Source organism: Carlito syrichta, unplaced genomic scaffold, assembly GCF_000164805.1.
Source record: "Carlito syrichta isolate Samal-C Ts95f unplaced genomic scaffold, Tarsius_syrichta-2.0.1 Scaffold309897, whole genome shotgun sequence".
NCBI classification, from domain to species: Eukaryota; Metazoa; Chordata; class Mammalia; order Primates; family Tarsiidae; genus Carlito; species Carlito syrichta.
The window spans coordinates 175,723-184,340 of record NW_007253993.1 but is presented as its reverse complement, the minus strand read 5'-3'; the positions used below and the strand labels follow the sequence as shown (position 1 = coordinate 184,340).

Genomic DNA, 8,618 nt, shown 5'->3' with positions numbered 1-8,618 from the left:
GTCTCAAACCCGGGGCTCAGGCAATCCACTCACCTCAGCCTCCCAAAGGCGCGGGATTACAGGCTGAGCCACCAAGCCCAGCTGGCTCACACTCCTAATCCTAACACTTTGGGAGGCTGAGACAAGAGGAGTGCTTGAGCCCAGGAGTTCAACACCAGCCTGGACAACATAACAGCACCTCATCTTCACAAAAAACTAAAAAATTAGCCAGGCATGGTGGTGTGTGTCTGTAGTCTCAGCTATTTGGAAGGCTGAGGTGGAAAGAGCACCTGAGTCCAGGAGGTCAAGGCTGCAGTGAGCCATGCTCCGTATCACTGCATTTCAGCCTGGGCAATAGAGTGAGACCCTGACTCAATAAACCAACCGACAAACAAAACAATACACATAAAAACATGTATAAGGTTTTTAAAAAGTCAGGTGATTAAGATCAAACCTGTATTTGTTGAATACTTTAGGTCATTGAATCAGAAATTGGGAGAATTAGGAGCCTATTTGGGGAGATAGGGCACAAGTTAAAATAGCTAATACCATTAGATGATTCTAAAAAAGACATCACAAAGCAGCATGTCCATTCATCTGTGCCTTTGTGCCTTTCTAAGATGCTACTTTAGCAGAGACCTGAAGAAAGTAAGAGAATGAGATGTGCAGGAACCTGGGGCAGAAAGACTAGTAAGCACAAAGTTACTGAGGCAGGAGCTTGCTAGGCTCAAAGGCGGCCAAGTGAGTGGTAGGTTGCATCCTAGAAGGGGCAGGCATCAGTTCATGCCCAGCCTTACTGGTCCTGTTTAAAGAACCCTACCTCAGACTCCAAATGAGATGGGAGGCCATTACGTGAACACTACAGTGGTATGTCCCCTCAAATTGGAATTTCTCAGTGAACAACACATGGCAGGCCACCACACTCATGAAGTCTAAATTCTGTTGGGAGAAACATACATTAAAAAGCCATGACACACAGTAAAACAAAACAGTTCCAGCTAGACACTGGACTACACTGATGAGTAGGCCATGGCCTCTGATGTGCAGGAGCACAGTCCAGCACGGAATGACGTATGGAAGAAATGAAACCAGCCCTGTACAAGACTGTGGAGGTTAAAATGGCAGCCTGCTATTTAGTCTCCAGAAAGCCATCATCGGCTTTCTTCGTCTTTACTCTCAGTACACAAGCATGACTTCAAAAGTCACTACACCCCTAAGCCAAACCTAAGCTTTTCAACACGACCCCTATTTCTCTCCTGGCCTTACCTCTTTACTCCCTGTATATGGCTGTCAAAACGAACTAGTCACAGGCTCCAAATCAGCTATGTTCTTGGCCAGTGGGTTGGAGCCCTAGCTCCCCATTCACTGGCGATGTGACTCTGGGCAAATGACTTCTCTGTGTCCTACTGCCCTCACCTTATCTATCTCACAGGTTATCGCAGCAGCCTGTATAAATACTTAGAATAGTATCTGGTATGTATAAGTGTTCTGCAAATGTTACCTAAAAGGACCGACTGGGGAACCTGCTAAATGCAGACTACTGAGCATGTACCAGAGTTTTGTTCTGTCCGTCTAGAGTGAGGCCTGGCATGTGCATCATGATTCGTCCAGGGGATTCTCGAGAGACGGACTGCAGACCGTGCGCTCCTGAAAAGCCTTTGGGTCTGATGCTTCCTGCCCTGCAGATACTTTACGCACAGCCGGTGCTCCACCTTCCAGACCAGGGCTCTGCTGAGCTGCCACCCACATCCCCACATTCTTAACCTGCTCCCTCCCAAAGTCGGACTTTGGGGTCACCCCTCTGCAATCTCCCCACTCTCTTTGTTCCCACCATCCATCTCCCTCACCCATAAAAACGGCTGCGACTCTGACTTCACTAAGAAGGCTGAGCCCACGTACATAACTTGATACACCCAAGTGCCTTTAATCTCTCTTCTCAGCTCCAAACCCCACTCACCCCGCCCCCATTCCCTTCAGCCGCACAGGGTGAAGCGTGTATCCACCTTTCCAAAGCAAACTTCCTTTCTCTCCTAGACCCTTCCTGCCTTCCTCGGGACCTTGTTCCACCAGTGAAGTTTTCGTTGCTTCACTCTGTCCTCCGGGGGTCACTGGCTCCTACAAACAGGATGGCAACAAAGTCCTCTTGACCTCCAGGTAACTCTCGTCACCACAGGGCTCTCACACTTTTCAAAACAGCAATCTACACACCCTACTTCCCCTTCTCAGGGCTTTTCACCTTGCAACCTTGCTGCCAATCTCTATGCTCAGACTTTTCCGTGACAACCTTTCCACAGTCTTCAACTGCCCTGCCCAGTTTCCCACGGAGCACACGAGTGTGGCTCCTTCCCCAGAACTCTCTGGTTCTCTCCCATCGCTGACTGGCACCACGGTGCTGGACCTTCTCCCCAACAAGCCTTGTAAGCATTAATGTTCCTTAAGATGCAGCACCGTAGCCCCCTCCTTTCCCCTCGACATTCACTCTGTCACCCAGACTGGACTGCAGTGGCCACTCCAGGCCACCGCAACTTCGACCTGTTGGGCTCTGGCGATCCTTCCACCTCAGCCTTCCAAACAGCTGAAACAACAGGCGCACGCTACCACACCTGGCTAATTTTTGATTTATTGTAGAGATGAGATCTCACCAAATTGCCCAGGCGGGTCTCAAACCTGTGGGTTCAGGCAATCCACTCATCTCGGCCTCCCAAAGCGTGGGATTACAGGCTGAGCCGCTGAGCCCGCCCCGACATTCACTTTCACTCTCGGCTTTCAGCTGTTCTAAGCAGACCACCCTTCAATTTGAAACTTCAGCTTTGCCACCAGTTCCAGATCTCCAACTCCCTGCTAAACATCTACAGCAGTATGTCCCCTCGAATCGGAATCTCTAACCCTCATTCTCCATCATCTCACCCCTCAAACCAATACCTTATTTTTATTCTCCCGTTTCTTTGTGGAACACTCACTTTCTGACATGCAGAGCTTGGGGGTATCGCCATGATCTGGTTTGAGATGAGGGTGGGATTCAGAGAAGACTGGAACTAGAAGTTATGTCACCTACAAAGAGTAACACTGAGCACTGAGACGGATAATACTGCTTGAACAAGAATACAGAAAGAGAGGTATTATGTGAGGTGGTAGGCACTGTATTTAGTGCTCAAGGGTAGTGAAAAGCCAGTCAGTGAGTAATCAGTTACCTGTTCCTGACCCACTGGGTGCCTGAAAAAGCAGTTTAGCCGGGCTCGGTGGCTCAGCCTATAATCCCGTGCCTTGGGTGGCTGAGGTAAGTGGATGGCCTGAGCCCGCGGGATCGAGACCCACCTGGGCAACTTGGCGAGACCTCATCTCTACAATAAATCAAAAATTAGCCGGGCGTGGTAGCGTGAACCTGTAGTTCCAGCTACCTGGAAGGCTGAGGCGGAAGACTGCTGGAGCCCAGCGGGTCGAGGCTGCGGTGGCTGGGAGCAGCCACTGCACTCCAATCTGGGCGACAGAGTGAGACTCCAACTCAAAAATAAAAAAATAAAAAAATTAAAAAAGCAGTTTATATTAATTATTTATTTCATATAGATATATAATAGGTTTATAGTTACTATTAGCTATCATTTACTGACTACTTACTACAGGTCTGTGTTAAGCATGTTTTATCCATTAACTCAAACAATTCTACAATAACCCAGCTGTCACCATCTACGAATGAAGAAATGGGAAGTCTTAAGTAACCTCCCCAAAATGATCCAACTGTCATGGCCAAAGCCAGGATCGAATCCTAGTTCCCCAACCCTGGAGTGTATGCTCTTGTACTGCACTATCTCCCATGGAAAAAAGACAAAAAACAAAGCACAAAACTCTCCTTCATGTTAAAATGCAACAAACATTCTAAATCTACAGTGGGCATTTTCTAGCGCTATAGAAATGACAAAGGAAAAAATTCTTTGGAATGACCCCCAGAGTTCTGATGATAAGAAAAGTTATGAAGTATTCCACAATTTACTTTTACTATAAAAATTATAATTATTCATATTATTTTATATAGTTGTCTAAATTACTTTCTGATGTCAATCCTATACCTCTCCTAAAATTATAAAAAGTGTTGCAAAAGGAATTTGTATCTTATATTTTTTATGTCCTATAAATAACAACTATAAATAATGTACCTGAAAGCCGGGCTCGGTGGCTCAGCCTGTCATCCCGCACCTTTGGAAGGCTGAGGTGAGTGGATTGTCTGAGCCCGCGGGTTTGAGACCCGCCTGAGCAGTGAGACCTCATCTCTACAATAAATCAAAAAATCAGCCGGGCGTGGTAGCACATGCCTGTAATTCTAGCTACTCGGAAGGCTGAGGTGGAAGGATCGCTGGAGCCCAGCAAGTCGAGGCTGCGGTGGCGGGGAGTGGCCACTGCACTCCAGTCTGGGCGACAGAGTGAGACTCCAACTGAAAAAAAAAAAAAATGTACCTGAGTTGGGCTCGGTGGCTCAGCCTGTAATCCCACGCCTTTGGGAGGCTGAAGTGAGTGAATTGCCTGAGCCCGCGGGTTCCAGACCCGCCTGGGCAGCGAGACCTCATCTCTACAATAAGTCAAAGAATCAACCGGGCGTGGTAGCGCACGCCTGTAATTCCGGCTACTCGGAAGGCTGAGGCGGAAGGATTGCCGGAGCCCAGCAGGTCGAGGCTGTGGTGGCCGGGAGCAGCCACTGCACTCCAGTCTGGGTGACAGGGTGAGATTCCATCTCAAAAAAAAAAAAAAATAGTGTATCTGGTACCTAATAATAGTAATAATGGGGCAAATATTTGTTTCCTATATGGCAAGCACTATTTTAGGCCCTTTACACTTACTAGTTCATCTAATTCCTATAATAACTGCAATACAGGCACTACTATTATCCACATTTTGCAGATGAGGACAATGAGGAACTCTGCAGATTAAAGATGGTCACTAGCCAGGCGCAGTGGCTCATGGCTGTAATCCCAGCACTTTGGGAGGCGGAGGTGAGAGGACTGCCTGAGCCTAGGGGTTCGAGATCAGCCTGGGCAACTTGGCGAGACCTTGTCTCTACAATAAATCAAAAAATTAGCTGGGTGTGGTGGTGCATGCCTGTAGTTCCAGCTACCTGAAAGGCTGAGGTGGAAGAATCACCTGAGCACAGCAGGTTGAGGCTGCGGTGGCCATGCCACTGCACTCCAGCCTGGGCAACAGAGTGAGACTCTGACTCAAAAAAAAAAAGATAGACACAAATTCTTTGACGCTCCTCCCATGGGGCAGTGGGGTCTAGGCTTCTTCCTTTGAAGCTGAGGACAGTGAAAGGAAAGGCTACAGAGCTGTGCTCATTCCCTGGTACAAGCCTTAAGAGCTGATGGCTTCAGCTTTCCATCTTTTAGAATGCGGGCTCTGTGTAAGATGCCCAACTGGAGAGCACACACCAGAGGGCAAAGGGCTCAGCTGGTCCCAGCCTTCCAGTAGCTCCTTCCCAGGGAAGTATCTCAGACTCTCCAGGGTATCTCCTCTTCCTGCTGAATGCCAGAGTGATTCCAGTCCACACTATGCGGAACTGAAGAGTTGTCCAGTTGATACCTCCTGCCTCAACTCCTGGTTCACAAGACTAAGATAAAATAGGTTTCCAATCATGCAGTTTGGGGGTAGTTTATCACACAACAATAGAGAGAGGATGGTCACACAGCTGATAAAATAAGGAATAGGTAAACAGAGTTGGAATTCAAACGCAGGGAATCTTACTCCAAAGCCAACACTCACACCCACTACTCTGACAGATCCAAGACCTTCCTTTGGTCAGATCAGTTGTCTCTTCCATCTACTGCCTGTGCCTGATTGTCCAGGTAACCCCCCAGAAAGCACTGCATCAAGGCACTGCACAATTCAGGAGTAGTGTGTGCCAGGCAGGATGATATGGTACGACAGAACGACCACAGGGTTCTCTTCCATCTTTGCAGCTAATTCACTTGTGACAACAAGCAAAATTCTTCTGTGAAGACATGGACTATGTCTGTCTTTTTTTTTTTTTAGCTAAGAAAGATAAATTTATTAAAGAGAAGATACACTGTGAAGGGCACAATGGGCTGAACAGCAGGAAGTCTGTCTGCTGTCTACTGCCGACATCTGTCTTACTGATCAGTGTGTCTCTGGTACCCAGCAGAGGGTAAATCTGGGGTTCAGGATTTTTATCTGTCAAAATGGAGGGGTTCCCACTATATTAGATGATATTTAAGGTTTTTGTTCTAAAGGATACAAATCAGCACAAGAAATGTGATGGTGGAGAGATGGACTAAATGGCATCAACAAGGAAAATAAGGGAAGAGAGGAAAGAAATAACAAGTTTAGACCGATGTCAAAGAAGACTCTTGGAGCAACAGCCCTTCTGGGCAGTGAGACGATTCTACCAACTGGGTAAATACCACAGGAGAGAATCTATGGAAGTTTCTTCAGTAGGACCGTGAATAGGTTACTTCTCCAAGGGCCCACAGGTCATGGACCTCAATACCAAACTCACTATAGAGGAATCTTAAGGAATCTTTGCCCACCATACTTTTATTTTATTTTTTTTGAGTTAGAGTCTCACTCTGTCACCCAGACTGGAGTGCAGTGGCCGCTCCCGGCCACCGCAGCCTCGACCAGCTGGGCTCTGGCGATCCTTCCACCTCAGCCTTCCAAGTAGCTGGAACTACAGGCGCGCGCTAACACGCACGGCTAATTTTTTATTTATTGTAGAGATGAGGTCTTGCCAAGTTGCCCAGGTGGGTCTTGAACCCGCTAGCTTAGGCAATTCACTCACCTCGGCCTCCGAAAGCGTGGGACTACAGGCTGAGCCACTGAGCCCGGCTCCACCATACTTTTCAAATGGCTTACTCCCAGACCCTCATCCAACCCCAATGACAAAAGCATGGCTTCGAGCAAACAAACCTGGGGTCCTGTCTTAGCTTTATACTGACTCTATCACACTAGGAAAACCAGTTCAGTTAAACAGATACTGTGTGCCTAAAATGTGCAAGAGAAATGCTGATAAATTGAACAAGATGTGTTCCCTGCCCTCCACAGGCTCTGTGTCCCAGTTTTCCATATTCACTTAACTTTACAGAGTGCCCAATGTATGCTGGCACTGAGGATATAATGGAGAACAACTCAGATATGGTCATCCATGCGTTCCCGAAGCATCAATTGAGTGAAAATAACAAGTATAGCACTGTGCCAGAGTTATTAAATGAAGGATGTAGAAATTAATTTGGAAGGGAGGGTCAGGGGAAAACTTCCCGGAAGAAAGCAAACCTATACTGAAACCTGAATTAAGCTTACCAGACAAAGAATAAAGAGGGCTAACTCTCTTTGAGTTTTAAGGAAGGGTCAAATGAAAAAAAAAATGTAGGTGTGCACAAACAAGAATGAAATACATGTGTCCTGCACGTTAAAAACACACACACACACACACACACACACACACACACACCTCTTGAGCACTCTGCTTTTAAATCTCTTGGCCATTCTGTCACTTCTGTTGGAAAATATTTTCTTCCTGCTCATTTTGGTGAATTCCGTCTCTTATGGGCCGAACTGTGTGCCCCCACTACCTCAGAATGTAACTGTATTTGTAGATCAGGTCTTTTAAAGGTAAGTTAAAATGAGGTCATTGGGGCGGGCCCCAACCCAACCTAGCTGATGTCCTTATCAGGAGGAAATATGGATACAAAGAGAGACTCCAGAGATGCCAGAGCATAAAGGGAAGTCTGTGTAAGGAAACAGCAAGAAGGTGATCATCTAACACCAGGAAAGAGGCCTCAGAAGAAACCAAGCCTGACAACACCTTCATCTTGAACCTCCAAAACTGTGAGAAAACGCAATTTATGTGGTTTAGGCCACCCGGTATTTCGCTACGGCAGCCCTGGCAAACTAACACATCTACTCGAGGCCCAACATTGCGCACCTCCAGAGTGAAACCTTCCTTATCACCCACAGACACCCACCCCGAGGTTAGTGCTTCCCACAAGACTCTGTTCATCCTCCATGCAGCTCTCATTCATTCATTCACGCCACGCAACCGCAGCGACCACCGCCGCATGCCAGACCCCGGCTTGAGGGCTGAGAACCGCTGTGTTTACTGAGCACTGACTTAGCACTGACCACGTGGTGAGCGCTTCACATGCACCAGCTCAGGAAATCCTGCAAGGCCCGACGAAGCCGGTACCGGGTGACACGCATTTTACAGACGCGGGACAGAGGCACGGAGAGGCCATGCGAGCACGAGACCGAGAAGGCCATGGGCTCTGCAGTCCTAAGCACCACTCTCGACTACAGCGTGGGGTAAACAGCAGGCGGGAGAAGGCCAGGGCGGGCGAGGCCGGGCGCGGAGAGGGCGCAGGGCTGTTTGCAGGCCGCGGGAGCGGCACGAGGGTGCAGGCCCGGCCCCGGCCCGAGGCCCGGCCTTCTGCGTTTCGCTCGGCCTCCCCGCGTGTCGGCACCGAGCACACCCTCGGACTCGCAGGAGCCGCCGGCTCTCCGCGGACCCCCGCGGGCCCCCGAGATGCAGAGGCGGCAGCGGGGGCCGGGATCCCCTCGGGGCCGCTCCCACCCGCGTCTCCCCTGCGCGCCTTCGCGAGGCTGGCCTCCCAGCCCTCGGGCACCTTACCCCGGAGGCCGCG

At 48.9% G+C, this 8,618-nt stretch overlaps 1 protein-coding gene across 1 annotated transcript in view; it reads left to right on the top strand.

Annotated features, from left to right (window-relative positions):
* Positions 1-8,192: 8,192 nt before the first annotated feature.
* The window catches only part of LYAR (Ly1 antibody reactive), a 29,020-nt gene continuing 28,594 nt past the window's right edge, over positions 8,193-8,618 (top strand). The window contains exon 1 of the mRNA XM_008068217.1: positions 8,193-8,280. The gene's annotated coding sequence lies outside the window, so the exon portion shown is untranslated. The remainder of the gene's footprint in view (positions 8,281-8,618) is intronic.